This window comes from Cyprinodon tularosa, unplaced genomic scaffold, assembly GCF_016077235.1.
Source record: "Cyprinodon tularosa strain WSP-4 unplaced genomic scaffold, ASM1607723v1 ctg41, whole genome shotgun sequence".
Taxonomy (NCBI): domain Eukaryota; kingdom Metazoa; phylum Chordata; class Actinopteri; order Cyprinodontiformes; family Cyprinodontidae; genus Cyprinodon; species Cyprinodon tularosa.
In genome coordinates, this window is record NW_024039130.1 from 337025 (window position 1) to 352515 (window position 15491).

Below are 15491 nucleotides of genomic sequence, written 5' to 3' on the forward strand. Positions count from 1 at the left end.
TTTTTTAGCAACAAAGTCAAAGTTGCAGACCTTCACAGTAACAAAACCATGTTTGACTTTTGGTATGAGGTTCTTTTTCTGATAAAATACATCTGATATATTTGGGACCCTCATCTTAAATAGTCCACTTCAGTGAAGCGAATATTTCCGAAAAGTCTTGAATCATAAACATACTCTTTGGCAAAACGCTGTTTTGCCTTTTAGTTTTTCATCAACTCTGCCTTGTACACCCAGTGCCTTATAGTTAAAATGAAACTAAACTAAACTGCAGCAGGCCAGCATTGCTTCAGCTGCTGTTCTAGTTATTTTGTAGCCTCCTCGAGGAGTTATAAATCAGCCCTTTTTCAGTTTTGCAAGGCAAGCCATTCCAGAGACGGTTTTTACTTATATTCCATGTTCTCTCCATTTATGGATAAACTATATCGTTGGCTTCCTCTGATCACACAGCTTTAGAAATACCCTTGCATTTCCTGATTTATAGATAGGAATAGGAAGTAACACATTAAGACACAGCAAAATAAAAAAAAAAGAAGGGATGTCTGCAAATTGTAATTAATAATGTTAGTAGGTATGAATTAAGATGAAATTGAATAGTTAATCTTTTTTTATACAAAACTTAAGTGAGATTATTTGCTACACAGAGTAAAAAAGGCAAACGATAAAAGTTGTAATAAAACACCTGCAACATTAATCCTTAATCATTTTCAATGGCTATGACCTAAAGGTAATTTTCCCGTTTATCCTGAAGGCATTCTGATGTGAGTGTTGACAGTTGTCTGATGGTTCCTAATACTGAAACCTTTTATCTCCAGTCCTGGCCCTCTAAAATCCTCCCTTAAATAAAAAAAAGGTCATAAAACTTGAGTAACTGTGAAAAGGTCTTCTTGATGTCTAAAATTAAATGTTGATCAATTTTAGGGTTTTATTCATCTTAATTTTGTAGGAAATATTTCTGATTCCATTTAAAAGTTATCAGTGGTTCACTGTCAGTACAGCTGACACAATCACAGATGACAGATCAGCAACAGATATCGTCAATACGTTTCCAGACTTCACCTCCTTGGATGGCCTCCTTCACATACTGTAATGGAGCTGTATCATTGCTTGGATGATCCCAAAAGCTATGTTGTTGAGGCAATAATTGTCCTGGTTGGGTCTTTTATAGTAAAAATCTCTGGATTATGGACTAGGAGTGAGTTAAAAGCCTTGATGACAGCAAAAAATCAAGGCTAGCAACATTGCCCCGTTCTTACGTTTCTGAGTTTGAACATCAGCCTGCTTAAGTGAGAGCCTGGTGATCGGGCATAGGCCGGTTCACACTGCAACATTTTAAAATTGCATGCTAATTTTAAAACTTAAATAAAAAAAGAAACCCCATGATAAAAAAAATTAGGCATAAAACAGTTTTGATCATATAGCATAAACACAAGCAAAGCAGACCACATTCAACAGTAAAAAAAAAAAAAAACATTTAGGCATCAGAAGACTAAATCTTGCTGAGCCCTCGAGATAAAATGGAAGTATAGAATAAACAAACATAAAACAGAAACAAACAGAAATGAAAAGAAAAGAAAATACATTGGGTAAAGGGGTGAAGACATGTGCTACACATGAAACCCTATGATTTGGAGGTAAATTGTCCTTTATTTTGTTCTCACGAAATGTGAATGCACACTGTGTTTTAAATCTAGCTGTTTTGGTTGATTGCAGTTAAAATCAATGAACATACATTTCTTATATACATGAATATAGCTTCAGGTTTGTATTGCTTTAGCAGTTAAAGGCTCTATGTGCAGATCAAAACAAACAGATCCTAAATGATAGAATTGTCTTGGATGATTTTATGAAATGTTGTGTACTTGGTTCTCAGAGGGACATAAAGAGAATAGGACATCAGATCAAGATTAAAGCAGTCCCCATGTTCTACCGAGAAACCCTATCACTCTTGTAACACCCCACATGGCATCATTATATCTCCGATAATCAGGGCCAAAGGAAATCAGCATGAATATCCTGCCATGAGTACCCCCTGAGATTCTTGTTGGACTCTGCCAAGCCAATCTGGAACATGCAAGTCAGAGGCGGAGGGAACCAGATCCAAGACTTGTAAGCTGACCCTGGGAAATGGAATATCACCTTGCTGGGTATAAAGGAGCCTGAGCTTGTCCATGAGGTTAAAGTATACAGGCAAGTAATAGTTGGGCTCACCGCCATGTTCAGCCCGGGCATTGAAATTTAGCTCTTTGAGAGAGGGAGACTGGATTCTCATCTACAGTGAAGGGGATAGAGGGGGAGTGTTCATACTTGTGTTCATAGTGTTCATACTTGTTGGGGTTCACCACTGCACCTGGGGACATAAAGTCTGAGAGGACCTTGTTCTTTGCCTCTCTTGTTGATGTGGTAACGTTTAGCTAAGGCTGCAAGGTCTATGGCGTGTGCCGAGCCTTCTGGTTTGTGGTGTTCCTAAGGCACCAAAAAGGTACCTTGTGACAAGGAATGCCATTGCCTGAGTTGATGCAGGACAAAAAACTTAATTCTGGCAGACGTTCATTGAGGCCATGGAGAAAGACTACCAATCAACTTCATAGAGATCCTGGCAAACCATTCTGGAAGGGGGCAAGCAGTGCTTTGCTGACACTGTTTACAGTGTGTTTGCAAAGAAGGGGGACCAGAATCTATGTTCTAGCAACAGGGGGATTACAATTCTCAGCATCCCTAGGAAGACTTATTTCAGGGAACTAATGAAGAGAGGCCAACCTGTTTTCAAACTTCTACTTCCGGAGAAGTGGTGCAGTCTTTAACTCAGCCACGGGACACTGACCTAAAATGGGACACCTAAAACCCCTGCAGGTGGCTTGATGTTTCATCAGAGTTTTTTCCAAACAGTCCACGTGTTTTTGGACCAGGTGAAGGAATTCAACCCTGACTTCTGAGGTATGGGAGGCTGCAGGAATATAGAATCAGGGGCCCATTACTATAGGTTCATTTGGTCTAGTCTATACTGCTGACATTAAGTCGGCCTCTTCCTGATGCTTCTTGGAATCAGGTAAGACTGCCCTCTGTCACTGGATTCCATCTCAGCTTTATACGGTTGACGTGTTTCTGCTGCCTCTCTGTGCTGGGGATGTTTCCAGCTGAGAGAGAAGCAGTCGGAATGAAGATCAGCTTCTTAAAGCCCAATTCCTGACTGAAGACTGGTGGCTTGCCCTCTTAAAATCGGAGAGGGAGTTCCAGCATTAAGCTGAGAAGTTTCGGTATCTCTGGGTTCTGTACACAAGTAAGGGGAGAATGGAGTGGGAGACCAGCAGATGAATCGGCATGGCATCTGCAGTAATGCAAACGCTGCACTGCACTGATGTAAAGGTAAGGAGAGCTAAACCAAAAGGCAAAGACAAAAATCCTGGATACATGCATCTAAAATGAATCTATTTCCATAAGGGGCCTGGCACTCCCTTACAGATGAACCATTCAGGAGAGCCTCTGAGTAGAGCTGTTTCTCCTCCACATCAAGAAGAGTCAGTAGAGTTGGCTCACTGACTCCATAACCTGGCCCCAGATAAAGAGGAAGACAGTTTAGACAGCATAAGAATGAGTATCCAGACTTGTGAACTAAACATATTAAATTATCTGTTTGCTAGGATATTATTTAAGAGAATATTCGTAAATAATAACATATTTTAGAAATGCAATATATTAATAATTGTATGAGTAACTTTCAGTTGCTGTGGAAAGCTTCCTTCTGATCTCAATAAAAAAAAAAACTGTGAGGTTTATTTTTTTTTTATTCACTTGGAGAGAATAGTTAAACCGTTTTATGCTGAAAAAAGTCAAACTTACATTTTATCAAACAAAGACAGAGTTGAGTGTGACTTCAAAAATGTAACCTCAAATGTTTTGGCGGCAACGAGACCTTTAACTACACTGGCTCAAGTGATTATAACTGCCTAAAATAGACCTTTTCTTCTTTTCATAGCTGTATATGTCTCCACCACAATATATAACGATTGGCAGAGAATGACAGTGAGTTCTTGCTTTTGTTTAGAAGTCTAAATAATAGGCTAGGCAACCAAAAGAGAGGTTTTGTATCAGATGTATGGTAGGCTGCAGATGAGTATTTTGTCCATCTTCAAAGTGGATATAACTAAGGAAGGAGTAGTTCCAAGTGGTTTAATTATCATAGTCAGGATGGCTCCACTTTTCAGCAATATTTTTCCTGAAAACCCCCATTGTTGTGTCTCGGCTGAGCTGGCATCTGTAAAGTGTCCTGTCATTTTACATAATGACTTCTGAGACTGACTGTAATACGTGCCTGTCTGATAGAACAACAGGTTAGAGTCTAGAAAAGATACTCATTAGGCAGTCATAGAAGTAACAACCAGGACACAATAAAAAAAAGCATTTCAGCAATCTTACCAAATTGCAAAAATATTTATTTGACTTTGTCTCAGTATGAAATCCTCTGTGTCCATTACTAGGCTTGTTCTAATCACCAAAACGTAACATGAGACATGTAAAGTGTTCATTACACTGTTTAACCAAGTAAAACTGGTAAAATTTACACGACACTGTGCTACCAAACTGGCAGACTTATTTTCATCATAAAAACGTGCTCGCAATCTAGGTGAGCTTTGTTTTAGACCTTTGGACCATCTGCCAGCATTACTGTGGACCTACTAGAAAGCCAGATATCTATGGTATCTACCTACCTTTACAATTGCTTCAAGATCAGCATGGAATTTCCAATCAGCATTGACATAACTATTTTAGGAGAAGAAAACAGAGCCAAAAGTAAAACTGTTTCTGGCAGCATAAACCAGCATGAAATTAAACTTGAATGCATGACAAATCAATAAGCTCTCCTGTGGAGTATGGTTTGTTTTCTCATGTTTGCACTGGACCTCATGTAAATAACACATATTGGTTGAATAAAACTTGGTTGCTCAATAGACTACATTAGATGATTCTTTCATGTACCCTTGTTCCAAGAGAATATTCTGTGGTTTCAATAATATCCGAAAACATAACCACACCCCTACAAACCACTGCTTCCTCTAAGAAGACAAACAGATAATGCAATAATTAAGAGCACATGTTCAAAATTGGAAGGGGGCCTTTTGGGCCACCATATAGGATCACTGATGTGGTACATTTTCAAAGAAAACATGTAAACAAAAATTTCTTAGGTTTTTTTACTCTGGTATATTGAACTATTTGGTTTTATCTGTAAGTTAGTCTTATAGCGTTACACCTAACTAGTCACTTCCATTTTTGCTAAATGGAAATACTGCAACTTAATATTTGATTAAAAGTTTATATGGCTTGATGGGATTTTCTTTCATCGTATTCGATTTTTTTAAATTTAGCACTGGACCTTAATGCCTTGTACGAAGGCAATAAAAGAAAGTTGCAAGTAGTTGGGAAATGAGGATGCCACCTAGAGCCACAGCTGAAATATGGATATATCTCATGTGTTTACACCCTCCAAGGCCGTGTTGTTTTCACTTGCAATTTTACTTTTATTTGTATTTAAATGAAAGCATTGTAATTGCAAAACTTAGCATTTTTGAAATAGTGGATTATCAACATAGTTTCGCATACGTATTTAATGGAAATACAGACATAGTGATCATAATTAGAAAGCTGGAGCTTTTTGTGGACAATCAAGGAAAGTCTGTGGTTTGAAGGTGTCTGGAACGCATGCAGACAGGACAGCAGCTGAAATTTGTCCATAATCAGGAAGCCATCCTTCCTCCCTCCCCATCAGTGCAAATGACTATCAGCTGGTTCAGTCCAAACTCATTGCTTACAAAAAGGTTTGTCATTACAAGGGCATCACTCACAGAACATTTAATGATGGGTAAAGGCAAAAACTATTTCAAGACCCTTATTTTATGCAAAATATTCTGATGGCATTGGCTACATAAGGGTTTCTAGACTTTCTGAACCTTCCAGTGAGCACTGTTGGAGTAATAACATGCACTGTGTCTGGGGGATGAATCGCTGTGCACATCACCCCTGAAAACAACACACGAAAACTGAAGTTTGGAATCAGAAACATCATGCCTTTTTTTCTAACAGACTTCATTTGACTAAATAAAATGTACTTTCAGATTATAGATTCAAAAATTTGCTGCCAGCTACATTACCAGAACGATGATGGATGTCATTTTCACTAAGACAATGTTCCCAAACAGAGCAAATAAAACTCTAAACTGACTTCAGAAAGAAAATAAAGCTTATAGATTAACCCAGCCGATCATCTGACTTGAATCCAATCAAAATCTATGGAAAAAATTTAAAATCCATAGGCCATCAGAAACTTCAGGATTTAAAGACTTTTAAGTGGAAGAATGGACCAAAATCATACCTGAGCAAAGCATGCCAGGAGACACCTTAAAGCTACCGTTTCCTATCATTGTTTGGTATCAAACTAGCAAAGGTCCCTGTTTAAAATATAAAATAGATATCAGTAAGAACATCTAATACCTTTCCTTGTATCATTTCATATTATTAAACATAACTTTGTGTCTGAGCTAATATGTTGGGGTTTCCTTATATGCATGGATTACTTGAGATATTACCAACACCTGTTGAAACTTTAATCTCTATAGCATCTTTAGTAATATGATTACCCTGTAAATTCTTGACTGTATATCAGGAGCAGATTAGGAATCAAGGATTCTGATCTATTTAAGTTCAAAAGTGTAAGATTTGCGAATGTGATTAAAGGGGGTTGTTAAATTATTTGTCTGTTTGGATGATAAACTTTTTACCTTGAGGGCCAGGGTTTAATTACTTATCAGCAAATCACAGGTCATAAGATATGCAGCTCTTCTTTTTTAATACATAACATATAAAACAGTTCAAAGTCAAATGTGTTTAAAATGACTGTAATTATGGACCATAAAATGACAGGTGGAACTTACATAGAATGAGCTATCAGCTGAATGTTGCTAGTAATCATAAATGGAGACCTTTGTCTTTCAACTTAATATTTTGTGTGCTTACGCTGTAAAAAATATTGCCAAGTCAGGTGTAGCCTTCATCAGCTATAAAATCCTAAGCATTGTTGAACCTTTAATTCCTATAAACACTTGGTTGCGTAACTTCTGAGCAACATTTAGGTAACAAGTGAACTTTGACTCATGAAAGAGCACTGCTGTAGTCCGTTCTGATACGTCAAAGTTGATGACGGATCTTTGTGTTACCCCCTCGGATAATTACCGGCATAATGACTGTAGCTTGGCTCTTGGGGTGGGATTACAGATGAACATTAAACATTTGAAGCAAGCATGTGGGTTGGGAAGGGGTCCAAGTGGTGGACTGTGGTCCACTTTGTACATTGTCTTAAGGATTAAGTATTGCACAAGCTCTTGTAATGCGATGCAATATGTCTGAGGCCCTAATTAAAAGACATCCAAACAGGCTGAGCACAGTCCATTAATCTTGAGAGAAATCTGCTTGCAAAGTATGTGTTGGGTGTCAATCTTTCTTTGTAGTCCTGTTGGCAAGTTACATAAGGGATTTGCTCCAAAGTGGGGGAAGAAAGGTTTTAACCTTTTATAGGGCATGTGGTGATGGCTTGAAATTCAAAATTTCTAGCCAAGAGTTTTATTGTCGGACAGAAAAAAACTATTACCTTTATAACATTTAAAAAATATTGATAATTTCATAGCAAATATCAGTATAAATAAGTCCTTTGATAAGAAATCCATGCATGACACTCTAACAGGTAAAATTTTTTTTTTTTACAGCATAACTTTAAAACAGTAATGCTGATAGATGCAGTAACATTTTTTTCACTTTTTTTTTAGCTTGTTAACTTTTTAGCATAACTATTTTCAACTTAATTTACAGTAAGTAACATATCATCCAAGGTCTCATCTAATTGGTCAAATGACAAATTTACATGTACTTTTACACGTATACATACTAATCTTGTGCTTTTAGAACTAAATTAGAGATCGATTCAACCTGGTGGCGTCTTTTTCCTCCCCATAGGGCGGTTGGTTGCACTGCTAGTAGTAATAAAAAAACATTTAACAACAATTATCAATAACTAATAATGAAAAGAAAAATAAGCAAAACCAAAAAAACTTTCAATCACTTATTAGTGAGAGCAATGGCAGCAAAGATAAATAATTATTTCGGCCTATTATTCCTGCACAGGCTGTAGCTTCGCTCCAATGGAAGAAGCAAGCATTTGCCAGCTAAGGAGAGGCTCTGATCTCCTGGGACGGAACAGCTTTTGCTAAGAATTCTGAGCCTGTAAATAGCAGAAAGGTCGATTAGTTTTGCTCTGCACTTTCTCTAGACTATGCGGTCTATTTTTGTTCCTGAGGGAATTAAGCTGTAAAAAAATAAAAAAAAAATAGAAAAGTATGGATTAATTCAATCAAGAATAAATATTTGCATGAAAGTGCCGTCAACATTACAGTTTTCCACTACCTTTTTGCATACAGCAGTGTACATGCAGTACCTTTAGACAGTCATTTTATTATCAACGAATGTCCCAAGGGATTTGTAATCGTCAGCCTGCTCCACTACTTCATTCTCAACAGGAGAGGTAGGAGTGTGGGATTTTTTTGATGAAAATCAAACAGCAACAATACTTCAACTCTGACATTCATTAGTATATAGTATATATAACACTAAAATGATGTCATGTAAAATTAGATTGTGCTATTACCAGTGTTACACCGGGGCCAACAAAAAAGTGTAGTCTCAGGAAAATTATTTTATTACCAATATTGTTTCTAAGCCACAACGAGGCTTCTGTTTGGGCCATCCTATAAGCCTGGAACTCAATGCTAATCCAGACATTTGACAGACATCTGAGTTGACCTCTACATTATCAATCGGGGATGGCTGCTGTTCAGTCTGTCTGTGAAAATGAGGGACGTTTAGTACAATACTTCGAGCTGATTGGTTGATGTGTCAGCTATTACCCGCCTTTCATAATACGCTTTCACCCAATTGTAGCATCACAATAGGATTCGTCTGCAGCTTCTTGAGTGTTTTCACTACTAGTACGAGTAAGCAGATAAATCAAACTTTTTCCATATCCTATCGGAAGAAAAGCACAGATACCTTTCCCATTTACAAATGCACAAAGTGCTTCTCTTTGCTCCTTTTTAAACAAGAAATTGTGGCTATTTTAGCTAAAACCAATTCAATTCCAATCACTTGACAGTTGAGTCCTCCAGCACATCCATGTTTGTAATGCCCCAGTAAGGCCCTTCTGACTGTGGTCATTTCTACATGTCCCACCCCAAAAAACACTGCTGGCATGTCATTGGACCGACACACTGGTTTTTATGAGACAGACGTATTAGCGGTAGTCTTTCAAGATGGATTTGTTGTGAGACTGAAAACTCAGATCTCACGACAATCCAACTTGCAGTGCAAGGTTAACAGAAGTTGTAAGAGTGTTTTTTTTTTTTTTTTTTTTTTCCACAAAGCAAGTTAGAAGTTTGTTTTGCAGGTCAAATATCATAGCTGTTAAGCAAAGACTAGTGCTGGCAGTAAGGAAGTAAAAAAAGGATGCATGCATGTTTCCTCTCATAGTTTCTTAACCTTAAGGGCCTCAAAACCTTCCTATGGGGTATTAAGGAGCTACAAAGAATCCCATAATCTTTTGCATGACAGGATGTATTAGCACAGCCCAACTCATAAAAATGAACAGAAATTTGCTTCTGCTTCACATGTAGGCTACATGTGAAATGATGTTATGATGGAGAGCTTAAGCAGTTCATTACATTTGTGTAACTTAAATTTTTAAGTTTGGAAAGCTGTAGTCCCAATTTGACTGGAATCATCTATGTGCATTTTCACTGTGTAGAAGGCTGGAGGCTGTCTAGATTCAGCACAGCAGCCTGAACTGATAGTATTCCTACTGTTGATACCAGGAAAGGTGAAGAAAAATGGAGCTCATCAGAATAATTAATATCTGAGTAAAAAGCTGATACAGAACAAACTACAAGGCCAAAGTCAGCTTAAAGGAAAAAAAAAAGTTAAGAATGATTATATATCTTTATGGAGCTTGCACTAACTAATAGATTTGCAGTGTTCATTGTTGGTGGTTTTCAAAGTAACTGAACTCACGATGTGTATTCTGCATCTTTTTAGATCTGATATGATTGTTTTCTCTTCAGAAGACTCAAAGATCATGCCCTTTTTCAAATGTATGTAAGTCCTGTGTCTTCATTGGATCACAGCACTCCTGTTTTAAAATTTAAATTTTTGATTTTTGGTTATTAAAAACAAAATATGCATTGTGTAGGAGATGGGGCTGTTGAACCTGCTTTGCGGTTTCATACACTGAATTTGTTTTTCTCTTTCATTTTATCCGTCACTTTTTTCTGAAATGTATGTGTTGCTGCAGAATTTTATACATTGTACAAAAGAAAGAAACATGGATGGAAATTATGACAAAAAAAAAATGAATTGTAAAAATTAAAGTTTTATTTTCATACCAAAGCTTCCAGAGCTGGTGAATTTCTTTCTATTTTTCCTTCTTTTCTTTGTAAAAATAAAGAAACAAAGAGTTTTTCCATGAACCAAAGCCACCAACCTGCTTTCAGCTGACACTGAGGTTGCTTGGGTCTCCTGTCTGGCATGTTACAGTATGGCGGTGCAAGCAGGATTATGTTTTAATAAGCTTATGCAAACACCCCCCACTGTGCAGTCTCATTATGGCAAGCTAATTGAGTCTGTGTGTCCTGGGGTCATCGGGGCCTCTTTGAACCACTCTGCTATAGTTTGCTATAAAGGGGCCCCATCTCTGCCTTTTTAACATCTGTCTTCTGCTCTAAAGAACACATGTCTTCCTGTGAGGCAAACTTGTACATATGTATAATGTAAGCATGTAAATTGATCTTTCACATTTAGGTCATTCCACTTCTTCATAGTTTTTGTAAAACCTCTTCCTTTGGTCAATCTTTTTCTCCTTATTTCTCCTCCTGTTTCATATTTCCATGTCCCTTTTTCATTCTTCTCTGTGTTACTTACCTGTGTTTTGATCTGCATGCTTTTATGTTTGGTTCCTGCTCTTACCTTTAGAAAATCAACCAGCATAAAAAGCCTCACTTAAACACTAGAGGAAATGTCTGCTTTGTACTACAAAGTGTTTGAATTCACAAATTTCTCACCTCCCTCTACAATGAAACAGCATTTCCTGTTTAGCTTTAATAGTCTGACAAGGACTTTAATTACGATGAAAACGATTAGTGCTTTTGATTCCTCTCCCGCTGTCCTATTTATTAATTAACCTGCAACAGTGTGGTTAGTGTGCTTAGTGTGAGGGATTGCATTCGAGTCAATGAGTCAATGCAATCAACTGGTTTTCCTTAGATAGAAAACTTTGAATCAATTTGACTGGATGATCTGGTGAACTGTAAAGTGCCTGGAGTGTTGTGAATTGGCGCTATAGAAATAAACTGAATTGAATTGAGTTAGTATGTAATTTTACAGGGCTCATGTAATCCCTTTTCCATTCAATTGAAAACATTTTATAAAAGGGGTGCAGCAAAGATTTGTATGGTTATTGTCCAGTGAGGAGTAGAATATCAGAAGAAATGTTGTCTGAGAAAGCCATGAATGAAGACCTTATATAATGCGACTCTATCCTAGGCTTTAGCTGTTCTCCATGAAAAGTTAACACCATCCCCACAATGAAAACTCAAAAAACATTGGTATGCAGGCATTGTAATCAAAAATACAGTTCCCATCTAGAATTAATACTTGGATTCACCAGACACGACTGAAGAACAGAAGAAAAGGAAATGTGAAGGGGCAGAAAGAGTAGCTTAAGATGAGGATGAGCAGACAAGTGCAGATTTTTTTACAAAACAGGCAGCTTCTTCTTCTACGACTAAAGCATTTCCAGAAAACTAGATGCTTAATTGGTTTATTCTGATTGAAAGCTTGGCACATGCGCACACCTGTCACGATCAAATCATTTTATTTAGTGTCCATGTAAACAGAGATTTTGAACATCCCATCAGCCGAGATGTAGATCGGATCAGAGAATCTTTGTGTATATAAATATAGCTATTGGTTTATTTTATAAAACGCAGAAGCAGTGAATGTAAAGAAGCTTGATTTTTCACTTTTTTACACACGTTTTAGGACGGTTTAATTACATAACAGCAATGCTGCCATCAAAAAATCCTTCATTTGTGGACCTCAAACTGTAGGCCGACCAACAGTTTGTTTTCAAACACGTCACTTGAACCTAAGCAGTCATTTTTAGGCTACCGTCTAAATAAAAGTCAATCCTTGTCTTTGTTACAAATAATTGACTATATATCCATTTTGCATATTTTTTACACACAAAAAAAACAAACAAACGATCCATTCCCTGTTTAAAACAATTTACATGCTGCAACATAGACTATGCAAGCATACATGTATGGTAATGGGGTTTGGTTTAACAGTGGAATGGCTTCAAAGGCTGATCTTATTTTTGAAAGGCTTGTTCAAAATTACAAAAAATCGGGAACTCTATAACAGCCGATATGATTTTTTGTTGTTTTTTTTCAAATATTACAGGCATACAGTACATATGCATTACCTTGCGAGCAAAATAAATTGTGAATTCAGCAACTCCTGAAAACACATCTTGCCACAAGCCAACAGATGCATTAGCCTCAATACAGAAATGTTTTTGACCAATGAAATGCAGTAAAGTGTTTGTCAACACATCAAGAAGAAGACAGGAAGAAAAACAAACATGGCTGTGCTGGATTTAGCCGCAATACCCTCTATTTCTTTTTTTTAAATGAGTGTAAGGATGTGATTTGTGCCTTTTTATATGGGAAATATGTTTGTGCATTCCCCCAGACTGAATTTGGCTAAAAGCTTGACAGGGGAGGCAGGTGCCAATTATTCACCCAATCAGCTTACAGAATGGCATGTATTCCTCCTTTTTGCTAATACTCCCTACAGGAGCCTTGGATACAGTATAGAATTCAAAATGAACTACACAGATCAATATGGCTTATGCCAGGTTAGAATTTGCAATATGCATTTAGCTTTATGCTAAATTAAGAATTAGGTGACATGAACAACAAATAAAAACTAAACAAAATACTTTTAATTTATGATGTCAATAATAAAGCAATGCCATTTCTGGTTAAAAAAAGAGAGAGAGAAAATAATGCAGGACACAATCTTATTTATTTCCACCTAAAATTGCTAATTTGCATGCAGGTGAAATTGATGCGCATTATTAGAACATCACTACTAAGTATTGTCATCTTAAGGACTTTTAGAACTGCTCTTTGTTTGACCCTTCACCCAAAACCTGTTTACCTTGGGAACCCCTACCAGAAGCATTAACCCCCAACAACATAGCCTCTGGGATCATTCCGTCATTGAAACCCCTCCACAAAGCTAAGATGGCAGTTCAAGGAAGGTGGAGGAGTTCTTGTGGTCCTGTTCACGCGGGAGGGGAGAATGGAGCAGGAGATCGATAGAAGGTGGTAAGGTGGTGAAGAGAGAACTGAGCAAACAGTCAAATCTCTCAGATTATAAGTCAGTCCTTCCCTCACCTATAAGAATAAAATATGGATTATGACCAACAGAACCAGATCCCAGATAAAAGCGGCTAAAATTAACTTTCTCTCTCAGGGTGGCTGGGCACTCCATTAGAGATCAGGTGAGGATTTCTATTAACCAAGAAAGGATCAGAGAAGAGCTTCTTCTTCTCCACATTGAGCAAAGTCATCTGAGGGTGGCTCGGAGATCTTTTACTGTCCCCCCTGGATGTCTTAGTCGAGAGGAGTTTCAGGCACATCCCAGATAAACATAAGACTCTGGAATCAAACAATGGCCCCACCTGTAAATCTACAATTTGCTTGCTAACAATTTATATAATAACATTTCCTGGGCTATGTCAGAGCCAAGATCCTTAACCTATTGAGCTGCCTTGAGGTGACTGTAAATGAGCCAAACAAAACTCAAACATCTTATAGCTATAAGTGAAGAGTGGGGCAGGCCTTCATCAAATCATCCTTTGAACAAAGTTAATTCAATTCAGTTTATTTACATAGAGCCAATTCACAACACATGTCATCTAAAGGCACTTTACAGTTTACCAGATCATACAGTTAATTAAAATTGATTAAAAGTTTTCTATCTAAGGAAAACAAGTTGATTGCATTGATTCATTGATTCAAATGCAATCCTCACTCTAAGCATGCTTGTAGCGATAGTGGAGAGGAAAAAACTCCCTTTTAACAGGAAGAAACCTCCAGCAGAACCAGGCTCAGTGCCGAGGACTACTGGGGTTAAAGGAGATAGAAGCAGAGATACAAGAAGCAACTGTAAAAGGCGGCCCCGTCCAGGAAAAACACAGCCAGGCAGACACCCATGTCAGAGGCTGAAGAGATCACATCCAGCCAGTCACAGTCAGAGAAACAGGACTACACTGGAAAACAGGCTAATTTCGAACAACTATAAACAAAGGTGTTAATGGCAGCAGCACAGCTGATATTTCTCTCCAGGATGGTGTCACAGCCAAACAGGAACAGACGGGTTAAAGCTACTATGAGAGAAGGCAGAGAGAGCATGATGTTAGAGATTGAACTAACAGATTCTGCAGAATGGCAGAATAGAGATGGAATGAAGCAGAATGATGAAATAGTGGCCCCTATGTCCTCCAGAAGTCTAAACCTATAGCAGCATAACTATAAAGATAGCTCAGGATAACCTGAGCCACTCTAACATACTGTATAAGCTTTATCTAAAAGGATTTTTTTTTATGCCTAGCCTTAAAAGTAGACCGGGTGTCTGCCTCACGGACTAAAACTGGTAGTTGGTTCTACAGAAGAGGAGCATGATAACTAAAAGATCTGCCTCCCATTCTATTTTTAGAAATTCTAGGAACCACTAGTGAACCTGCAGATTGAGAGCGAAGTGCTCTGTTAGAAACATATGGAACAATCAGATCTCTGATTTAAGATGGAGCTTGTCCATTTAAGGCTTTATAAGTGAGAAGGAGGATTTTAAATTCTATTTAACAGGAAGCCAAGAGAGACTAGGATAGGAGAAATATGATCTCTCTTTTTAATTTTCATCAGAACCTTGGCTGCAGCATTTTGGATCAGCTGAAGGCTTTTAACTACTGATTGTGGACTTCCTGATAGTAAAGAATTACAATAGTCCAGTTTTGAAGTTACAAATGCATGGACTAGTTTTTCAACATCAACGCTGGACAGGAAATTTGAAATTTTTGGAATATTCCGCAGATGAAAGAAGGAAATTCTAGAAACCTCTTTGATATGGGATTTAAATGACACGTCCTGATCAAAAAGAACACCAAGTCATACAATCTTACTGAAGTATTCTTAAAAGTATTGAAGAGGATTTTCGTGCGTTTTTTTCAAAGACTCGCCCTCTCCACTTTAAAAAAAATGCACACACACAACCCTGTACCCGCTCCTGAGAGGGAACGCCTTTTAAATGCGTGCGAGAGCATGCACGAGCCC